The 23,374-nt window shown below is 41.7% G+C and overlaps 1 protein-coding gene across 1 annotated transcript in view; it reads left to right on the top strand.

Moving 5' to 3' along the window:
* MAML2 (mastermind like transcriptional coactivator 2) overlaps nucleotides 1-23,374 on the top strand; it is a 403,472-nt gene that overhangs the window by 328,261 nt on the left and 51,837 nt on the right. The window lies entirely within an intron of this gene.

Raw genomic sequence — 23,374 nt, 5'->3', positions numbered from 1 at the left:
GAGGAGAGCCCAGGTCAAGGCAGACAGTGGAAACTGGAAGGACAAAGGTGTATGCGATGGTTATTTCAGAAAAGCAGCCACTCACTCCGGCCTCTTTGGCTTCCTCACCATTTCTCAGAGCTCAGGTACAGAATGTTCCTCCTGACTAAAAGGCTCTTCCTCCACATGACCACAGCTCATCTTTTTAGATCCTTCAAGTCTTTGTTTGAATATCATGTCTTTGATAAACAATTCCCTGGACTTGCCCCATTGTACAGGGTTAAGTGTAGTGGATTAGGAGCCAGATCCCACAAGGCTGACTACAGTTCAAATCCCAGCCCTAATGGTTTTGTAAATACACCAGGCATGTGTGTGTTCATGCCCCAGATCCCAATAGGAAGGAGAAATGGAGGAGAAGGGATTGCAGCAACACCATGCCCCAAGTGGGGGCTGCTTCCCACCCCACCTCTATCTCTGGTGAGCACACATGCCCTCCAGCAATTAAAGAAAAAAAAAATTTTTAAATAAGTCCTATCCTATGGCCAGTAGGTAGTATAGTGGTTAAGATGCCAGACTCTCAGGGACCAGCAGTTGGCGTAATGGCTATGTCGCTGGACTCCCAGGTAGTCAACTACGATTCGAGTCCTGGACTCGGTGGCTTAAACTCACGCCAAGTACTGTGCGTGGGTGCCCAAGATCCCGAGAAGAGAATGGAGGAGAAGGAATTGCAGTGTGGCCATCCCCCCTGGGGGGTGATTTCTCGCTTTCTGTCTCTCTCTCTGTCTCTGTCTTTCTGGCGAGTGCACACGCCCTATAGCAGAAACCTCTCCAGAACAAAAGATGCCAGACTCTCACACTCTCACCTGTGATTTGAGTCCTAGACCCGGATGCTTGAAAATCATGCTGGGTGCATGTGCATGCATATCCACAATCCCTAGAGGAAAATGGAGGAGAAGGGATTATAGCCTTCCCCCCCTACAGGGCAATATCTTACTTTTTGTCTCTTTCTCTGGCAAGTGTGAGCTCCCTATGGCAAAAATATAAAAATTTAATTTAATTTAAATTAAATTAAAAAATAAGTCCTATCCTGATGAACATATCTAAAAGTTCATACCTTCACCAAAAGCTATGTATCAGAATTTTCGTAGCGATGGTATTTACAACAACCAACACCTGGAAAACACTCAAGTGTCCATCAACAATGGAAAGAGTTAATAAATTGTAGGATAGTCAAACACCAGAATATACAATATAGCAGTGAGAAGGAACAGTTGATCTATAGCTACATGCAACAACATGGAAGACTCTCAGAAAACAGAACATTGAAGGAAAAGCAGCTTGATAGAAAGTACATAATATACAATTCCATTCACATCAAGTATAAAAACAGCACTGAGCTCTGCTATTTGGAGTCAGAATAATGGTTACCTTTGGGAGGGTGATTAGTTCCTGGCAGAGCACAAGGAGGACTTTTGGGCTCTTAGTAATCTTCTGGGTTTTGTTCTCTGTGCTGGTTACGTGGTGTTCACTCATTGTGCGAAAATTCAGAGTGGCACATTAATGATATGTGTACTTTTCTGCCTATATATTATGCTACAATAGAAAATTTAGAAAATGCAGTCCTCTTCCTAACACTACTCATTTCTCCTATTCTATTTTTCCATAGAACTTACCACCTTCTAATATATACTGTAATTATGATGCACATTATAGTCTTTCCCCATTAGAATGTAAGTGTCATGAATGTAGAAGTTTTTATGTTTTGCTCACTCATATCTATGTCACCTTGAAGTGTGCCTAGCCTACAACGGAATTCTTGAATCAGAAAAAATATGAATACAACAGGCCAGGCTTAGCGACCCCAGGGGCACCCTGGTTTGAGGTGCTTTAGAAGCATCTCATGTGCTGTGGCTACACTGCTTGCACAGGGCTGTCACAATCTCTTTTCTATGACTATCTCAAAGCTACTTCTCAAGGTTGCTTCAATGTCTTTATTTAAGCTTTTTTCTCATCTGAGTCTATTCCATTTGTCCCGTGTCAGAAAGCATCCTAACTTCAATGCCAAGCACAAAAGCCATCTTCTCTAGAAAACCCTCTTTAGTAATGTTCTTATGAATTTTTAAAATTCATTCCACCCCCAAATATTTATTGAGCACCTCCTAACTGCCAGGTATTATTTCAAGTGCTGGAGATACAAGGCTGAACAAAATAAATATGTTTTTATATGTTCCAGTATGGTAAACATACAATAAAGTAATAAATAAATACTTATATAAATATTATTTGGAGTCCTTTAAAAAATAATAAACAAGGCATAGTTAGAAAATGACAAGAGTGGGACCTGCAGTTGGTGTAATGACTATGTTGCTGGACTCCCATGTAGTTGACCAGGGTTGGAATCCCGGACGCTGTGGCTTAAACTCACGCCGGGTGCATGTGCATGTGTACCCAAGATCCTGAGAGGAGAAAGGAGGAGAAGGGAATGCAACATGGACATCCCCCCTGGGGGGTGATTTCTTGCTTTCTGTCTCTCTCTCTCACTCTCTCTCTCTCTCTGGTAAATACACATGCCCTATAGAAAAAACCTCTCCAAAATAACAAGAAAGAAAATGACGACAGTGGCGTTATAGAGAAATTATGAGGGAATTTTTCTCTATATTGGCAACATGGGAGGATCGACTGAAAAATTCAGTAGTGTGAGGAAGAGCATTCCGGGCAGAAGAAACGGTGAGTGTAGAGGCTCCGCAGGAAGAGCCAGCTTGGCATATGTACCCCCCATGGAAATTCCTCAAGTCAGGGCTTATGTGCCTAATGCATTGTTCTGAATGGAGAAAGTCCTGAGTGAGTGAATATCTGAACCAATTTAATAACAAAATCTAAAACACTGAATTTATTCAAGATTTAATCAGGTTTCATCTATTTGCAGTTTTCCTGGGATTTTGTCTAGAATATTCTAAGATATGTTTCATACAATATTATTCATCCTAAGCTGAATTATACAAAACTTGATTACAATACATGTACACATACATGCACTGGTGCTATAGTCAAGTAAATATAAGAAGTGGGAGCCAGGACCAGCAGATGGAGTAATGGTGATGTCGCTGGACTCCCATGTAGTTGACCACATTTCGAGTCCCAGACCCAGAGGCTTAAAACTCAGGCCAGCTGCAGGGACCAGCAGATGACATAATGGTTACATTGCTGGACTCCCACATAGTTGAGTATGGTTCAGGTCCCAAAGCCAGTGGCTTAAAAGTCACACTGGATTTGTGTTCTTACATGCCCAAAATCCTGAGAGGAGAATGGAGAAGAAGGGATTGCAGCATGGCTGTCCCTCTTGGGGGTGATTTCTCACTTTCTACCTCTCTGTCTCTCTTTATCTCTTTGGCAAGAGCACATGCCCTGCCGCAAAAATCTCTCTATAAAAAAAAAGAAAAAAAAAAAAAAAAAACTCATGCAGAATGTGTGTACATGCTTGCCCAAAGTCCCAAGAAGAGAATGGAGGAAAAGGGATTGCAAAGTAGCCATCCCTCTTGGGGATGATTTCTCACTTTCTGTCTCTCTGTCTCTCTCTGGCTCTCTGGTGAGTGCATGTGTCATATTGTAAAAATCTCTCTTAAAAAAAAAAAAAAGAAAGAAAGAAAGTGGTGACCAGTAGATGGCAGAGCGGTTGTGTTGGTGGACTCCCAAATGGCTGACTGCAGTTCTAGTCCCAGACCTTGCAGCTTGAAACTCACACCAGGCATATGTGCATGTGTGCTCAAGATCCCAGGAGGAGAATGGAGGAGAGGGTATTGTGGCATGGCCTACCCCCAAGGGGTTGATATCTCACTTTCCATCTTACTTACCTGTCTCTCTCTTCCCAGTAAGCATGCACACCTAAGGCAAAAACCCCTACAAAAAAAAGGAAGAAGCAATGAACATATGGCCTGGCTGTGGAGACCCAGGCAGTAGGGATGCTCCTGTGCAGGGCTAGAGCCACACAGGAAGGCCCTGGGCTCCAATCCTGAGATCTAGCTGATCACCACAGATTTGCCCGTGATTGCAGCAGGAGACCCCACCGAGGGTATCTGTCTGTCTGTCTCCCTCCTTTCTCCGTTGTAACATGAAAGAAGTAAATAGATCAACATTAAAAACAATAAAGAGATGTATCCCAACCTAATGTAGAGGTTGCTAAGTTCTACAGTAAAACAGGCAAGCAAGCAAAAAACAAACAAATAACAAAAACGAAAACTAACCTCATTTTCCCATGGAACATATGTTATTACTGAATGCATAGAACACTAAAATTCCATAGAATTCAATTTGGAATATGTCCCTTGAATTCCTTCATTTTTATACTGAGTACATATTTGTTAAATTCCTAATACTTACACTTGATTCAGTTTTGGAATTTTACAAATACAATATAGGTACCAGAGTATGATAATATTATTTTAATTTTGCTTCGAGAATATTGATTTTCTTTCTTTTTTTTTTCTTTAATTGCCAGAGGGTGTATTGCTTAGCAGAGAGAGAGAGAGAAAGTACCCCTTCCCCCAATGAGACATGGTCATGCCACAGTCCCTTCTCTTCATTTCTCTGTCCTGTAAGGATTTGGGGCATGCACACACTTGAGCCTGGTGTGTTCTTCAAGTTGCTGGGTCTAGGATTTGAAGCACAATTAGCTATTTAGGATCCAGCTCCTAGTACACTATGCCTAACCACTACACTGTGAGGCTGGCCAAAAATATAGATTCTTTCAACATTCTGAGTTACTATATTACATATTTTTGCAGCCCTGCCCTGCCTGATTTTAACCTGTTTCTAGTGATCTTTTTCACATTATTAATGAACCTATCTTTTGGGGTATTTTGTAGCTGTCAGGATTGGGAGTTAAAACATCAAGAGGCAAGGGTCTAAGCCTTGACATAAACAAACAGTAGTAAGGAAACAGAAACAAGGCTCAGATGCCCAGTGAGAACTCCCGGAGGGTGGCCTGTATCTAGGCTCTGTGGTTAAACTGCCTTTGAATGCCACTGCCTTTGGGAGGAAAGTTCCGGATTGCCCGTTCTGACCATCTATATATTTTTTGATCACCTCCCCTTGTATGTGCTCTGTGTGTTGGCCTGTAGTGTATTACTGGTGACAGCCTTAGACTCAGCAGTAGCAGTATCAAACTATGTTTCTTTGCTGCCTGATCAGAGACTTCTTTAGTATTCATTGGTTTTTCATGGTCCCCAGCCAGCTACAGGTACATGTTATAATAACAAGGCCAAATTTGCAAGCAGATAGCAACGTTGTCGCTGTCACTATTGTATAGTATGTCTGAGTGCACTCATCTTGAAATGTAAGTGTGGGAGCCAGTGGATAGTATGGTGGTTGAAAGCACTGGATTCCCACATGGCCAATCGCGGTTTGAGTCCTGGACCTGGCACCTTGCTTTCTCACTTTCCCTTTCTCTCTTTCTCCCTGTCTCTCTCTGGTTAAATGGAAAACTAATGATAACAAATAGCATTAAATAAATAAATAATCCTTAGCAACAACAACAAAAAAGTAATGCATGTGTGTAGATGAGAGAGAAAGAGAGAGAACACCTGGACTTGTGGACAAATTTGGCCAGAGATTCTATAGCCACTGGTAATTTTTCAAAGGAGAAAAGAGCATTTATCCTTAATTTATTCTGGGTGTGTCACTGAGCTCTGCAAGTTTAAAGGCAGCAGGGAAACTGCAAAGCCGGAGTTCTTGTCTGAGGCATTTGTTGCTGTGAAGAAAAACAAGCCAAAGTGTTGCTCGTGGGCAGAAACATCTCAGAACGCATCTGGTGACTGGGCAGAAGGCAAGCTCTGGCAGGAGCCCAGGCGCACTGGCTCCCAGTTGCAGTGCAGGGACAACCCAGGTGGTATTCTCAGACGCCCACTGAATTTCCAAGGCAGATCAGGCTCAAAATGATCTGCTCACCTTTCACTTATTTAAGATGGTGCTCAAAGGCTAGGATTATGTTCCTCTGGACTGGGAATGGAAGCTACTGGCTGAAAACCCTCTAGTGTTAGTAATACCACAAATGGTGCTTTACCATTTAAATTGACAGCAGCACACCTAGGTATTAGAAAGGTACTGTCATTCTCCGAGAATGCAGGGCAGTCAAAATCAAAGAGCTTAGCAATTTCCGGAGATTTATATCATAGCATTCCAGCCCCAGGGTTATTTTAACAATGGAACTTCTTCGTGGAATTTCTAAAATATTCTAAATCATTCTAAATATATAAATATTCTATAATAATTCTTTTATTTTTTTATTTTTTTGAAGAGGTTTTTGCTATAGGGTGCGTACACTCGCCAGAAAGACAGAGAAAGACAGAGATGGAAAGCAAGAAATCACCTCTCACGCCACAATCCCTTCTCCTCCATTCTCCTCTTGGGATCCTGGACACGGACCCACACACGCCCGGTGTGAATTTAAGCCACCGGGCCCAGGACTTCAACCACAGTCAACTACATGGGAGTCCAGCGACATAGCGATTACGCCAACTGCTGGCCCCCGTAATTTTAAATATTATAACTAGGTGAGAGATTCTAGAATCTTGAGTTCTAATTTCCTGAAGTGTTGACCAGATAACAAAGAAATCATGCTAAACCCAAGAATCTCAATTTATTTCTATTTAGAAACCATCCCATTGGCACTTAAAATCTTGTACACTTAGTGCTTTCTTACCATCTACTGTAGCTGTGACTGTGTTGGTGACCAGGACTGTCCCAGAGACCCACGTCAGGGACTAGAACAAATTCAGCCAAAGATCTTGGAGCCACGTATCTTATGACCCCATGTTTGTCCAGCTCCCTCTTACCTCTGACTGAGGCAGCACTGTATTTCAAGAAACAGAAATCCTCTCAACCTCTCTTGAAAAAAGACAGCTCTCCTGTGTGGGTACGTGGAGTCTTAGAGAATCCCATGACGGGAGAGTACTGAGATTCAAGAGAATGGGGAAGTTGCAGCGGTCGCCTTCTCTGTCTGTGTTTCTCTCTCTGAGTTCTCTTGTCTTTTACTTTATTCTTCTCTGAAGTTGTCCCTGAAAGGACCGTGGTGTCTTTTGCTTGGTGACTACGGCCAGCACTGAGCTGTGGGTTTCTATAATGCCTGCTCTTACTCCACACAACTTCCCAGCTCCCACAGCCAACAATACCTGATATCATCCCTCTTCCACAGAATCTAGCCTCAGAAAACAAGAATTTGAGTGACTTAAGCAGAATAGATTATTATTCCAAAAGAAAGTGTTGGAAGAAAATAATGGGTATGTCTAAGACACACACTACTTTTTTTCCCTAAGATATTCTATTTCAAATTTTGAAATCTAAATTGCTTACGCTTGGCTGCACATAGCTTCCTCCCAGTATGGTTGTCTTTCTTTTTCACCACCCTCCCATTGACAGTGGTAAGCCCGTACTTTCTTGACCTGTCCCATTCTCACTCTGATTGCTTTTTTATAGGCCGGTGCACAATTTTAAGATCTAATATTTTCTCTCTGTGGAAGTTATGTAAACTCTTTTCATTACTTTATAGTTAAATTCCAACTCTACTTCCTCAATGTAATTTCCATATTACCCGGTGTTGATAGAAGTCTGTCAATGATTCTAGTCCCTTTGTCTATGAGGATGGTTTAAGCAATTAAAAGATAGCAGAGGACTATTTTAATTTTTTAAACTAAACCTTCCAGACACTCCTGCATGGTGCCTCTCTTGACCCAGTGAATATACTGTAAGCATGAGATTGGACCAGCCCCATAGCCTGGAGGTTGAGAGAGCCAGCTCATAGATGGCCGAATACAGTTAGAATCCTGGTCCCGGTGTCTTGAAAAAAAAAAAAAGAAATTTTTGTATGTGTACATGCATGCACAAAGTCTTGACAGGTTGGATAAATGGAGGGGAAAGGATTGCAGCATGACCACATCCCAACTTGGGTGGAGTAGGGGAGATAGTTCTACCCACCTCCCCTGGTAGCTCTGTCTCTAGTGACTGCCTGTGCCATCTGGCAATTAAGAAAAAGAGAAGAGGGCCAGCAATTGGCACAGAGGTTAAGGCAGCTGGATCTCACATGGCTGACTCTGTGGTTTGAGTCCCAGACTGACCAGCCTGAAAATCACGCTGGATATGTGTGTAGGCCTGCCCAAAGTCCCTAAAGGAGAATGGAGGAGAGTGGATTCAGCAAGGCCATCCCCCTGGGAATTGATTTCTCACTTCCCTCCCTCCCTATAAGTGCATGCATCCTATAGCAAAAACTGAAAAACTAAAAAAGAAGAAAAGAAAAAGAAAACGTGGTTAAAATGACAGGGGTTAGTCTAGTGCAGAAGTAACTGGTCCTATGATCAGACCAATAACTCTGATGCCCGAAATGCTAACTTAACAAAATACAACTTCAAATTGTAGTGGACACTCTGATCCCAGTACTGAGGAATAAATCGTACCTATTTTCACCTTAAAACATGCCTTTAATTTTCTCATCGTACCTCAAGCTAGTTTTACTGCTCAACAAGTTATCAAAAATAATTTTGGCATCAGGAATTCCAAACAAAACTTGAAAAGTGTCAGGACTTTCCTTATTACTTTTCTACTTCTCCAAAGCCTTTTTGTGTTAAACAAGAAGGAAGCTTATATAAGCTGATGGAGTCACTTTTAATTAAATGCTTTAATATATAAGCAGTGTTTTCTATCAAAGGGTTATAACAGAAGAAATCTCACACACACACACACACACACACACACACACACACACACACATCAAAGCGTTTGAACAACCGCCCCAGCTGGCCAAATGGGCTGCCTTAAAAGCCATCGAAATGGAAGTCAAATTCTGTGTTCCTGAATCCAGTCTGTTAGTCATCAGGTAGAGAATAGAGAACTCTGGCTTTACAAAACTGATCATTATATCATTATATATCCTTATGAGACCTAGTCCCCTCAGGCCTCCTAGAGGACTAGGATATTTGGGATGTTGAACAATTTAATTATTACAATTAAAGCCTTATAAAATCATCAAATAAAACAGATTCTATGCTTTCACTTAGTCTGATTGAAGAAAATACTTGTAAGGAACATTGTTCTTCCCCACAGAGCTTAAAAATTCAAGGATTGACCAGCAGTAGGAGGTGAGGGGATAAGAATGACAGGGAAGAAAGGATTTGCCTTAAGCCTTTCATAAAGTGTTTTTTACTTTCATACTTAACAAATGAAGCCTTCATCATCTTTGCTTCTGGGAACAGTCTCAAGCCTAAGAAACACAGCTGGAAACCTGCCGTGTTGTAGCCCATCCCATTAGTAATTCCAACTGGGTCCAAAAGGAATACAGGATCTCCCTTCCAGGAACTCACTGGAAAAAAAAAATTAAAATTAAAATTAAAAAAAAAAACCTTTATGATATGAGATGAAACCTAAACCTAGCCAATGCAACCTGGAAGGCTGCACATGTACCCCCCTCTGTCACCAGGTTTTCTAAGAAGTCCCAGAGTACACTCTTCCTCTCTTCCATGAGCTCTTGGGAGCCCATAGCCCTGCCCCCAATGTCAGTTTCTCCACACATACACCATCCAAAACAAAAATAAGTATAATCATAATCCCCAGTGTCCATGCATTCAACACTTATTCAAAACTCTTCCCAAGTATTTACAGCACATCAAGCCCAGTGCAAGATGGTGTATGTACAATCCCTGTCTTCAGGGAACTCAGTCTTTGAAGGACTCAGACTTCAAGCTGTTAAGTAAACATCATGCTCTAGTCTGTTCTGTTGCTAATAATGGAGAATATCAGAGTCTGGATTAGTTTAGAGCATAGAGGTTTGGAGCCAGCGCTGTGTGCAGTGGTTAAGTGCTATGCATTGGGAACTAGCTCCCACATGGTTAACTGCTCTTCAAATCCTGGGCCTGACAGCTTGCAAAAACATGCCAGGCGCATGCACATGCACATGTGCACACACCCAAGAACCAGATAGGAAGGAGAAATAAAGGAAAAAGGATTGTGGCATGACCACTTCCTGTTGAGGGGTACTTTCTTTCTCTTTCCCACTCCCTTTCTCTCTCTTTCATGTCCCCTCTGGCAGAGAGAGAGAGAGAGAGAAAGAGAGAGAGAGAATCGAGGTTTATTCAGCTCATGGTTTGGCGGTCCAAGCCCAGTTCTGGTAAGGGTTTTCCTATTGACGGGATACTGAGTCCATACAAGGAGGACTTTACAATGTGAGGGAACAGGGACCTCCATCTGTCCATGACTGTCAGTTCTGGTCTCATTTCCTCTTAAAAACCCACCAAGAGTCACCACAGAGGCCCTGCCCCTAATGAACTTAATCCTAATCTCTTACCAAAACCCTCTCCTTTCAACACCACAGTCTGATTAAATTTTTACCTCTCTAATCCCTTCAGGACCAAATCTCAACACATGAATTTTGGGAATATGCTCAAAACCACAGCACACAGATAAATTTATTGGTTAAATGTTCTTTATCAGACCCCTGTCAGGGATTTTAAAGGGCAATGGATACAACTAGGACATGGCTCTTTGTTGTTCATCATTTACAATCTAGAGAAGATAAGACATGTAGGAAACACTACAGTGTGAGAGAGGTGGTAGGTGGTGGTAAAGTGGGCGTAGATGTAATTGTCCCTAGGGCAGGAAATAGTTTAGAAACCACTTGGATGCAAGGTAAGGCTGAGCAGGGTGAGAGGAAGAAATTTGAATGAATTATGAGTAGCAGTCATTTTAGGAGGTTACACTGGTATCCTCCTTGCCATTTAAAACAAGTGTTAACATGGTGTTTTTGGTTTGTTTGTTTGTGTCTTAGGAACTAAAATAAACTTGTAGATCATTTTGAGGAGTACGTCACCACTTTCTAAAGTATGTTATAACTGGGACCAGCAGCTGAAGGATTGGTTACATTGCTAGATGCCCATATAGTCAACCGTGGTTTGAGTCCCGGACCCAGTGGCTTAAAACTGACAATGGGTGCGAGTGCATCCATGCCCAGATCCCGAGAGGAAAGTGGAGGAGAAGGGATTGTGGCATGACCGTCCCCCCAGGGCATGATTTCTCGCTTTCAGTCTTGCTATCTCTCTGTCTCTCCAGTGAGCACATATGCCCTATAGCAAAAAAAAAACCTCTCTCTCTAACAAAAAAAAAAAAAAAAAAAAAGTATGTTATAATTTATATGCCTTCATAAAGTTCACCCTTCAGGTGCATAGTTTCCCAAATTATGACAAATGTATAATCATGGAACTATAGCCACAATGTCTTAATAGAACTTTTCATCACTCTAAGAAATTCCACTGTGCCCCTCTTTTCTCACATTCAGTCCCAGCAGCCACTGATCTGGTTTTTATCCCTATAGCATTGTTGAATTGATTTTTGTATAAGTATGAAGGCTCTTGCATCTGGCTTCTTTCATTCAGCATGGTCCCTGTGAGATTCACCCATGTGGTTGTATGAATCAGTCAATTCCTTTTAGTGTTGAATAGAATTACATGCAATGAATATTTCACAGTTTGTTTATCCATTCACAGATGAGGGACATTTTGGTTCTTTCCAATGTTACTTTTGTAGGAACTTAAGTGTATATTTCACTTGAGGAAATAACTAGGAATGGGCTTGTTGCATTGTATGGTATTTTTTTATTTAACTTCATAAGACTCTGCCAAACTATTTTCCAAAGTAGTTATACCATTTTGCTTTCCTACATACATGTTCAAATGTTCCAGTTGGTCCACATTGTCACCAGGACTTGATCCCAGGCATTCTTAATTTGAGGAAATATAAGAGTATGGGTTTACTGGTAGAGAGAGAAATCTTCCCATCCTAGCCCAATGGTGTGCAAAGATCAAGGTATTTAATATGTAATTCAAGCAAATGGAATTTGTAAGACACTTGGTAACCAAAGCATGCCATGCACTATAGACTTGCAAAAAAAAAAAAAATGGAGCCTTTATTCAGTGAATCCTTATTGTGTACTTTTCTAAGCTGTAGTCTGAGAACTCTAAGAACATTTTGGTTTATCAAATATGTTGAGGAATACTCCTTTTTCAATATTAGCAATACACTTTAATACATCAACTGCAGTAAAGAAATTGATTTAGTGTATTTTCTCTTTAGCATTGTTTAGAAAACACTCATTTATAATTTCAATGAAGAGAACATCTACAATCACACAACCATTAAATGAGGATGATAACACCCATCTCATAGATTCTTATGAGGACTGAGAGATGATACTTATGAAAGTAGTTTTTAATAAGATTTGACATACAATGAATGTTCAATAAATATAAATTAAATTTGAAGAAAGAGAGAGGAGATATTATAAAGCATAATAAAAAAGGCCAACAATAATTACATAAATTTGTTGAACACTTATTCAGATATATTACCTTGATTAATCTTTGCAGTAATGGTAGAAAATGTAGGTACTACAATTGTCTCCAGGTCCTGCAAAATGTAAGGATTAGACTCATAATTTGGTTTCCTAACCTAACTCAGTATCTGTATACTTCCTCTCCCAAGATAAGGAGAGCTCTAGGGCTTCAGAAGAAAAAAGGTGAGGATGTGTGAGCCTTTCCTGTTTGCCCTCAGCAGTGACAAGGATAGGGAGTCAGTGTCTCTCAAACTAAGATCTATGGCATTATTGGTACCATTGCCTTTGGGATCATTTTTTTTTCTTTTTTTGGAGAGATTTTTTTCACTATAGGGCGCGTGCACTCGCCAGACAGACAGAGAGAGACATAGAGACAGAAAGCGAGAAATCACCCCCAAGGGGGAACGGTCATGCCGCAATCCCTTCTCCATTCTCCTCTCAGGATCTTGGCCACGCACGCACACACGCCCGGCGTGAGTTTTAAGCCACCAGGTCTGGGATGCAAACCACGGTCGACTATGTGGGAGTCCAGCGACTCTCTTTAGCATTGTTTAGAAAACACTCATTTATAATTTCAATGAAGAGAACATCTACAATCACACAACCATTAAATGAGGATGATAACACCCATCTCATAGATTCTTATGAGGACTGAGAGATGATACTTATGAAAGTAGTTTTTAATAAGATTTGACATACAATGAATGTTCAATAAATATAAATTAAATTTGAAGAAAGAGAGAGGAGATATTATAAAGCATAATAAAAAAGGCCAACAATAATTACATAAATTTGTTGAACACTTATTCAGATATATTACCTTGATTAATCTTTGCAGTAATGGTAGAAAATGTAGGTACTACAATTGTCTCCAGGTCCTGCAAAATGTAAGGATTAGACTCATAATTTGGTTTCCTAACCTAACTCAGTATCTGTATACTTCCTCTCCCAAGATAAGGAGAGCTCTAGGGCTTCAGAAGAAAAAAGGTGAGGATGTGTGAGCCTTTCCTGTTTGCCCTCAGCAGTGACAAGGATAGGGAGTCAGTGTCTCTCAAACTAAGATCTATGGCATTATTGGTACCATTGCCTTTGGGATCATTTTTTTTTCTTTTTTTGGAGAGATTTTTTTCACTATAGGGCGCGTGCACTCGCCAGACAGACAGAGAGAGACATAGAGACAGAAAGCGAGAAATCACCCCCAAGGGGGAACGGTCATGCCGCAATCCCTTCTCCATTCTCCTCTCAGGATCTTGGCCACGCACGCACACACGCCCGGCGTGAGTTTTAAGCCACCAGGTCTGGGATGCAAACCACGGTCGACTATGTGGGAGTCCAGCGACATAGCCACTATGCTAACTGCTGGTTCCCGCCTTTGGGATCTTGATGTATTCCTGGGTTATCAGCATTGCATTAGCACTCTGGAAGCAGTGAAATTACCCCTGCAAGTTTTTCTGCCTGCTTGGCTGACATTAAGTGGGGTCCTGCCACCTGTCCTCACTGTCCTGTGACCTGACCCACTGTGCCACACTCAGAAAAATCGAATGATCTCTACCATCTATGTAGAAAGCTTGAGATTTTAGCTATTTTTTTTGGGGGGGGGTGTCAGAGGTGTTGGTGGAAATTCAACTCTAACCTTATGTGTGGGTATGCCATGATGTTGGAATGTCACTGGTTTTTCCATTTATATGGACAGTCATCACAGAAGCATTTATTAAATATTTCAATTTTTTCTCATGGATTTGTAATGTTCTTACTCTTGTATAGTAATTTTCCTTTTATTTGTGAGTCTATTCCTGGCCTTTCTAGTCTATTCTGTTAGTCTATTCATTTCTTCCAAAGCCAATTTGCATTGTTCATATTACAATGGCTTCTAAGTCGTCACATACCTGGTAAAGTAATTCCTCCTGTCTTATTTCTCTTTTTTCAGAAATACCTATTTTTGAACTTCTATTCTTCCATAAAATTTATAGAGTGAGTCTGTAGAGGGAGGGAAAAAAAAAGCAGTAGAACACTTCTTCCAAAATATTTTGTAGTTTTCCAACACACACAAAAAAACAAAAATACATATTCTACAAACACACACATACACACACACTCACCAAAAAATATATATACTACTGGACATGAGATGGGTTGTCTGGATATGATTTTTAAGCCCATCTTTCAGCCCCCGTATCTTTCATTTCCTGAAGCTCCACTAAACTTCCAAGGCTCCACTGGCATAGAAAGTCAGAGTATTGTTTGTTTGTTTTTGTATTTTTTGAGAGTGAATTTTACTATAGGGTACATGTGCACACTAGAGAGACAGAGAGACAGAAAGCAAGAAGTCACCCCCCCATCCCGGGATGGGGGGAGGCCACACTTCAATCCCTTCTCCTCCATTATCCTCTTGGGATTTGGGGCATGCACGCACATGCACTGGGCATGAGTTTCAAGCCATTGGGTCCAGGACTCGAACATGGTCAGTCACATGGAAGTCCAGCACCTTAACCACTATGCTTCCTGCTGGCCCCAAAAGTCAGAGTTTTGAGTCAGTAAGTGACTATTGGTGGGACATTCCAACCCGCAGGTAGAGCAGAAGCAGGGAAGAAGATGGGAAGGTCATAGAGGTATTCTTGGCAACTCAGGAAATTTTGAGAGTTTTTTCCCTAGGACCATCCTTGACCCATGTTCAGCAATCAGAAAACTATATCGTCTGTGAACCTCGTTCACAGGAAAAGCACAGTTTTGTTTTAATTATACCTCATTTTCGAAACTGGAGAAAATTTGGTCTCCCACATAGGTAAAGAATCCCGTTGAGATGACAAATAACTAGAAACCTGGTTATTGTCCCTAGAAGACAGGCCAGCCGAATTTGTACATTGTAAAAATCTCTTATATCCCAGTCCATCCCTATCAGGGGAATATTACTGCTCAACCAGGATGAACACCAGTTAAAAGGTAATTTCCTGAATAGTCTCATGTGGAACAAATTGAAAATCCACAGTCCTTCAACAGAGATTTTTTTTTTCATTACTTGATCTTCAAAAAATTGTCTCACTCTTCACTTCCCTAGCAGATGTTGCAGATTTCAGAAACAGACAGGGACCTTTGGACTGAAATGAAAAATTGATCCACTTAGAAATGTAAAATTCAGTTCAAAATGTTTAGAATATAATTAAGTGGGGCCTGGAAAGAGTATACTTCTGACTTTGAGGATTTCCTTTCTGTGTTATTCAGATGCCATAAATCTATCAAAGAGCAACCCTGGCCTGAGTATGATGAATAACATTTTTATAACTTTTTTTTTTTTAACCAAACATCCCATGTGTTGAGGATACATGAAAATAGGATGCTTCTATTGATAAGATCTGGCAAATTGCTACATGTTTAAGGAAGTACTGAGGGAACAATAAAAGAAGTAGCAATTCTATACATGTGTCACGTTTTTACTCTGTCTTTTTCAGAATATATAACTCTATTTCTCCTTCATTCATTCTGACTCTATTGGGTAGATATCAGACTTTGCTGACGCATTTAATTTTTCTTTTCTAGAAGATTAAACTTATCAAATACACACTCCGCTCACTGATTTTTCTACACTTATTTATGGAGAGTCTATTATGTGCTAACCATTAACAATACAGGTGTAAAGATAACCAGGGCCCAGCCTAGACGGCATAGTCTGTAGCATATTAGACTGCAGTGCTGGAAGGCACAGGGCTGACCACAGGTTCGGATCCCCAGGTCTTCCTGAGAACATGCCAGATACACATGTGGCATGCAGATCCTAAGGAGACAGAGGGCTGGATAAAGGGGATCGCAGCATGATGAGGCCCTGTTAACGGTGCTCTCTCTTTCACACAGGCTCACTATCATTTAAAAAAAAAATCATCATCATAGGCTTTCATGGAGTTTAACATTTAAAGAGGATGATAGACAATTAAATAAATGTTAGAAAGCATAAAGATTGTCATGATCAGAAGCATTTAGAGGACACTATTAGGGGACCTAACCTAACTCAGGGATTAGGAAGACCTCCTAGAGGAAATGATGTCTAAACTAAACCTTAAAAGATGAGTAGAAATTCGCCAGGAACAGAAAGAGGAAAGTATGAGGGCTCTTCAAAAAGTTTATGAGAAGGAAGAATTAGGGTATAAACTTATGTTGGTGCAAAGATTTCTAAATCCATGTCTATTTTTCATTAATACACATTTTCATAAAGTCTTTGAAGACTCCTTAGATGGTCAAATGTTTACAGAGAGAAAGTAGTCTCTCAGGCAAAGAAAACAGGACATACAGACGCACCGTGGATGTGAGGCATACATGTTTTGAGGGAGCAGATATATGAGTGAAAATATTATTATATGAGTTTTAAAGTTTTTGCAGTAGTACTCATGAGAGAGAGAGAGACAGAGAGAGGGGAAGTGAGAAATCCCCACCCCCCCCAGGTGGATGGCCACACCACTATCCCTTCCCCTCTCAGGATCAAGCTGCTGGATCTGAGACTTGAACTGCAGTCAACTATGTGGGAGTTCAGCTCCTTAATCACCATACCACCTGCTGGCCCTGAAAATAATATTTTTTTAAATGTTCAAGGCCCAGAGCCACATATCTTATACTTATCTCAACATTTATACTCAGCATGTGGGATAGTTTCCCCTAAAATTGATCACATTATAAGTAGAAAGAAGGCCAACAAGTGGCTTGGTGGTTAAGGTCCTGGATCCCATGTGACTGACTTCACAGTACAAGTCCTGGACCCAGCAAACTGAAAAAAAGCATGTGTAGGGCATATGTGTATGTGTGCCCAGAATTCCAAGAGGAGAATGGAGGAAAAGACGATCTCTCTCCGCCTCCTACCAGAGGTTTATTTTTCACTCTCCTCACCCCTCCTCTGTCCATTGAACACACATATCCTATCACAAAAAACTAAAATGAATTAAACAGAAAGAGATGGAGAAAACTAGACATTAATGAGACCTTGTTACATAAGTCTAGTCACAGAAAATATTTTAAAATAATGGTTAAGAAAGTACTGTGTTTCTGCTATTGAACTCCCATCCCTTCTCCAAGACTCAGGACATTTTCTATAGAAGTGTTCCTTCCTTCCAGATCTGAGTTATATACCCCTCCCCTCTGATCCCACGGCACCTATTTCTTACCTGTCAGAGCATGTTTCACACTGTGTTGATTTTCTAGGTTGCTCCTGTGAGCAACTCTTGAGTTTTTTAAGGTCAGAGACAAGTATCAAGAAAAGAGGAGGAGGGGGGTTTAGAAGCAGGAAGACCTATGTTGGAATCACAGCTCAGTACATACTGTGAAGCTTTGAGAATCTACTTCACTATTCTGAGACTCATTTTTTGATGGCCATGAAAATGAAATTCTGTACAGGAGGCTATGTAAAGCATAGGTGAAGACTCACAGCCATCTGCCTTCCTTCTATGCTGTTGAGTATTCAAATCTTCCCTGAAGGAAGGGAGGGTTGGGTCTTTCTGTCACATATGCATCACGTCAGCACACTAGAAGCTGTTGCTAAGAGGATGAGAGAGAGAAACCTTGATGACCAAGGATCGAAGTCAAACCCAACTGTTGTCTCTCTTGGTTAATCCTATGAAATCAACTTATAGAGGATATTGACATTTTAGGGTTGTTTTACGAGCTGACCTTATGCTTTTGCTTAAAATGAAAACCCACTGGGCCAGCAGGTGACATGGTGGTTAAGGCCCTGGGTCACACACTGCCAAAATGAGGTGTTCCTCATTTTGAATCCCAGACCCAGCAGCTTGAAAATCAATGCTGGGTGCACGTACACAGATGCCCAAAATTCCAAGAAGAGAATGGAGAAGAAGGGATTGTGTCGTGGCTATCCTTATCTCACTTTCCTTATCTTTTTCTCTCTCTGTCTCTGGTAAGGACACATGCCCTATAGCAAAAACTGAAAGAAAAAAAATAAAGAAAACCCACTTATCTCTCATCAGCAAACATTTATTGAGGGATTGCAGGTACTCTACTGACTGAAGTATGATCCCTTCTCTTTAGTCACTCTTAGTCTAATGAGAAAGGAGACTGACAAATGAAGTGATCCTAACAGTCCAGTCCAGATCATGGTTAAGACCAGGTAATTACCTATTTGCAGTCTAACTGGCACTAGTTACTCAGCCTCTCAGAGCCTCAGTTTTCTCATCTACAAAGTGGACATAACAAAGATTTCCTGAGATCGTCTATGGACAGTGCTTTTTTATGGTGTCTGGAACATTGTTAAGTCCCCAGTAAATGTTAGCTGGAATTTGCTTGTTCTTTGTTTTTTGTTTGTTTGTTTGTTTTGTTTTGTTTTGTTTTGTTTTGAGAGATTTTTCGCTATAAGGTGCGTGCGCCCGCCAGACAGACAGAGAGAGACATAGAGACAAAAAACGAGAAATCACCCCCCAGGACGGATGGTCACATCGCAATCCCTTCTCCTCCATTCTCCTCTCGGGATCTTGGGCATGCACACACATGCGCCCGGTGTTTTAAGCCACGAGGTCCGGAAAATGAATTGTGGTCAACTACGTGGGAGTCCAGCGACATAGCCATTACGCTAACTGCTGGTTCTCCTTGTTCTTTGTTTTTATGTGGTTTTTATCAGAGGCTCTTACAGTCTTGAACAGAACACTACAGGAACACTGAGAGGATATAACCAATCTGACCCAGGCAATGGCTTCCCAAGGTTGCATCAGAGCTGAGATTACAGGCTGAGTAAAAGGAGAGGAGGAAGAGGAAGCAGAGGAAGGACATCCTAGGCTTGCAGAGTACCGTGTCTAAAGTCACTGGGTCACAGAAATACTGTAGCAATTCAGAGAACTATTCAGAAAAGTTCCCTAAGGTAAGTGGTGAGAGCAAAAACTTAATCTTAGACACAGAGCTGGGAAGACAGAGCTGCTAGAGAATATGATTGGAAATTTACTCTGTTGTCAACAGGAAGCCAGAGGAGGTAGTCAGAGGAAATCTAATTATTGCTTTTAGCTCTACCTACCACCAGCCTGTTCAACAGACAAACCTGGCTTTTTACAACATGGATACATGCCTGCACAACTAGGTACAAAATGAGCATAAAGAAGAGACCAGTGGGTGGTGTGGTGGTTAAGGTGCTGGACACTCCCACATGACTGATCATGGTTCAAGTCCCAGACTTGGTGGCTTGCTTTCTCACTTTCTCTTTCTGACTCTGTCTCTGTCTGGCTGTCTCTCTCTCTCACTGGTAAAATTTTTAAAAATAGTGAATGCATAAATAAAATTAAATAAATCATTCTTTAAAAAATTAGTGTAAAGAATAGAGAAATACTATGCTAATAGTAGCTAATATTTATTTGGAATTTTATGGATTATAATGAACTTTTATACATAAGATCTCTTTTAAGCCATATGATACTCCTGTGATGTGGCATTACTAAATTCTCCAGTCATATAAAGGGAAACTAAGGCACAGAGAGGTTAAGCAACTTTCACAAAATTGCGTAGTTAAGAAGTAGTGGAGTTGGAGTTAAAAGCCATCTTCTTACCCCAAGGCCCAGGAGCTTTGCAAATTCCCTCTCTACTATTGCAGCCCTTTCATTGTCCACCTAAAATTGTTTTTTCCTGATAGAAAATTCTTAATTGTTAAAAAATACATCTTCTCCTCACTGTTTTATTTCTCTAAAATATTGCTTAAATCTCCTTTAACCAGCTGAGTCTTTGTCTCAGCTATTTTGTGCTTTTGATACCTGGATTTTCCATTTTTATGATCCCCCTATATCTTTACTTTTTCTGACCCTAGCTGACTGAGAGTTTGCAATTTAATTAATCTGTCACTGTACTACAGGAAACCTATCATTTTAAAGGTGATTCTGTCCTTACTCAGCAAAACTGCCCTCTTGGCCATTAGCTCTTGATAGAGGCACCTCATCTTAATAACTTCACTTCCCCCCTTTTTCTACTTTCTCCCTGTGCATTCTTACCTTCTGCACTGCGTAGAGTGTCAAGGCCATGTTGAGTTTGCTCTAGGCTTGAAGCTGTTTCAGCTGTGATCTACTACTATAGGCAAGAACATCATGGTGGGGGCCCCTATGTGGTGTGGGGGTTAAGTTGCCTGATCATGGCCAACTATGGTTTGAGTCCCAGACCAGGCAACTTGAAAATTACACCTGGCACATGCATGCACATGACCAAAATCCCAAGAGGAGAATGGAAGAGAAGGGGTTACAGCATGGCCATGGTCCCTAGGGTGGTGATTTCTCACTTTTACCTCTCACTCTCACTCCTACAAGCATACACATTCTATAGCAAAATAATAACAATAATAATATTATGGAAAGACTTTGTGATAAATGGCCATTCCAGGACCTCCTATGAGAATGTATAGAGTCATATGTCTGTGTTGTACTGATAGCTCCATAGATCTTGCTGTCACAGATGGGACATCCCATGTAGCAGTGTGGTCCTTCCACATGCCATAACAAGATCCTGCATTCCACATCAGTCCTCTAACTAGCTGGGTGGTCCAGCCTCCATTCTGGGGAGCCCTGCCAACTGCTGATGTCTGGCTACTGGGTAGCTTGCAAAACTTTGACACATGGGAACCACTTGAAAGGCAAGGAGGATAATGCTGAGCAAGAGAGTGGACTGGGAGTTAATATAAGAGAAAGAAAGTCTTGCAGAGGTCTCAAGACTACCCAGCCACAGGAGCCACAAGCAGTGTCTCCAGCGTATGGCAACAGTGCCACCCATAGCTCAGCACCCCTGCTCACCTCTCCTGCAAATCAGGAAGGGAATCAATGTGACTGTGCTTCTCAGGGTGATGTGCCTCACTGCTTTCCGTCAGTGGCATGATCAGTTAAGTGTTCTGCCAGGGACAGTCTATCCAGGCCGGCCCTGTGAGAGGTGCTCCATCCTATGCTAACTCCTTCTGCAGGACCTCATGTTCCTGAACTCTCTTCCTCATGAATCTTACTCAGTTGTCCCCACTCTATCCCCAGGGAGCCCCCTGCATTTTTTGCCTTCTTCAAATTCGGTGTCTTTAGCAACCCCTTTCTAAGACATGACAATTGCCTAGTTCTATTTTAACATAAAGATGCCATCATTGCTCATTTGTAAGGTTAAGACTGATGCCCACTGGCCTAGTCTATCTGCCCATCTGCTTCTAACATCCTCATTTGCTGCAACACAACCTTACAGTCATAATGCCCTTTAGGATAGGGTGAGTGTTTCCTCAAACAGCCTTTCACCTGACCCTTAGGAGACCCTATTCAGCCTCATGGTGAGCCACATTAGACATATAATTAGCTTCATTTTATACCTGAGCAAATAGTCTCAGAGAGGTTAATTGATCTCTCCAAGGTCACACAGCTAGTAACTGGCAACTGGCATTAAAACCCATGTTGTTTTGTTTTGTTTTGTTTTAAACTCTAGATCTAGTGCTGTTTCCTCTGTTTCCTCTGTAGATAGTCAGGGCACAGACAGAGACAGTGAGGGCAGACTATCTCACAATTCTCACGTATATTTATGGGGCCCATGACCCTTTTCAAATCAGCTCCCCTGCGTCCTTCTCTACCCTCCCTACCAGGCGAAAGACTAATCCTTCTAAAAGCCCTCTGCTCTCTGTTTGCTACCTTAATCCTCAAGTTCCCATCTGTTATGTCTCTGGACACAGATACACATGGCCCATTTAACTGCAGTGATTCACGACAGAGTGAGAAAGACAGGAAACTGGGACAAAATTCCCTGATAAAGACAAGGGAGCCATTGGAGTTTCAGGATAGATCCAGGACAGAGGCTAGCAATGGAGCTCATCGTGGCAGACAGAATACAACAACCAACCACTAGTAGGAATACAGTTATGCGATTTGCAAAACGAAACTCAACACAGAGGATGGGTCTCAGGGATGGAGAAACAGGAGCAGCAATAGAGATCCAGGCTAGCAGACAGGGCGCCAGCCCTCAGTAAGGCAGTTCCTCCCATTCTAGAGGACCTGGCCTACAGAGACCAGAACTTAGTCACAGATACATGGCAGGGACCCTCCAGCCAGAACCAGGTTCAAGGTGTGAACTTGTTTTCAGGGACAAAGACAAAGCTTTGTTCTTAGAACCACAGACTTGGTTCAGAGCCACAACTGAAATAGGAATGCTGGACCTGGGAACAAGCAGGACCTGTTCTTGACATGATCCTCAGAACCTATATTAACCAGAATGGGTGAGGAAACCTCAGTGGCTGAAACACATCAGAGCTTATTCCCTAAAGCCCTCTACTCAAGGAGCAGTTTTCCCTACTACTTGGATTTCTTACATTACACATCCCCACGAGAGTAGGGAGTTCTACCCATCACAGTCATTCAGAAATGAAGGCTGATGGAACAGCCGCCACCTGGAGTGTTTCCTGTTACTATACCAAGGAGAAAGGAGATTCCTCAAGGGTCTCACATGAGTAAGTTCTTAGCCACAGTGTGACACACAGGACTTCAGCTCACGAGTCACTGGCCAGAGCTCATCACCAGTCCTCAGTCTCCCACAAAGAGACCGGCAAGCACTAAGACCAGCCGTGCCATGGGCCCAGTAGGCAGTAAGCTGCAGTCAGTGAGCAATCTCCCAGTGAGGTGTTATGTACCGGGCTCAGGATAGATTTTTATCTTCAACCTTAGCTGGGAAACAAAAACCATCAGTTACAGAAATCTGAAAACCACAGATTTTCCCATTGACCTAACATACTACTTCCTGGGCACTGCTGTGAGGCCATGCCAATGGCTGTGGATACAATGGTGACCAGATGCATTCCTTCAATGGAGCTCCCAGTCTAGTGGTGAGGAGAAGAAACCTCCACACTGACAAGAACTGCAATAAGGAGAAGCCTAGGTTCATTGGAGGCACATACGTGAGGTGACTGAGAGGCTCAGAGTGAGAAGACAAGTTGAAGGAAGGCTTCCACATTTATACATAACAATTCTGATCATAGATACACACACACCACAAAAACAAAAACACACAAAAAAGGGGGGGGGGGAAATTAATCATCTCTAGCATCCGAAAGTATCCACTCTG

This window comes from Tupaia chinensis, unplaced genomic scaffold (assembly GCF_000334495.1).
Source record: "Tupaia chinensis unplaced genomic scaffold, TupChi_1.0 Scaffold140218_1, whole genome shotgun sequence".
Classification (NCBI taxonomy): domain Eukaryota; kingdom Metazoa; phylum Chordata; class Mammalia; order Scandentia; family Tupaiidae; genus Tupaia; species Tupaia belangeri.
This window is presented reverse-complemented; position numbering and strand designations above follow the sequence as displayed.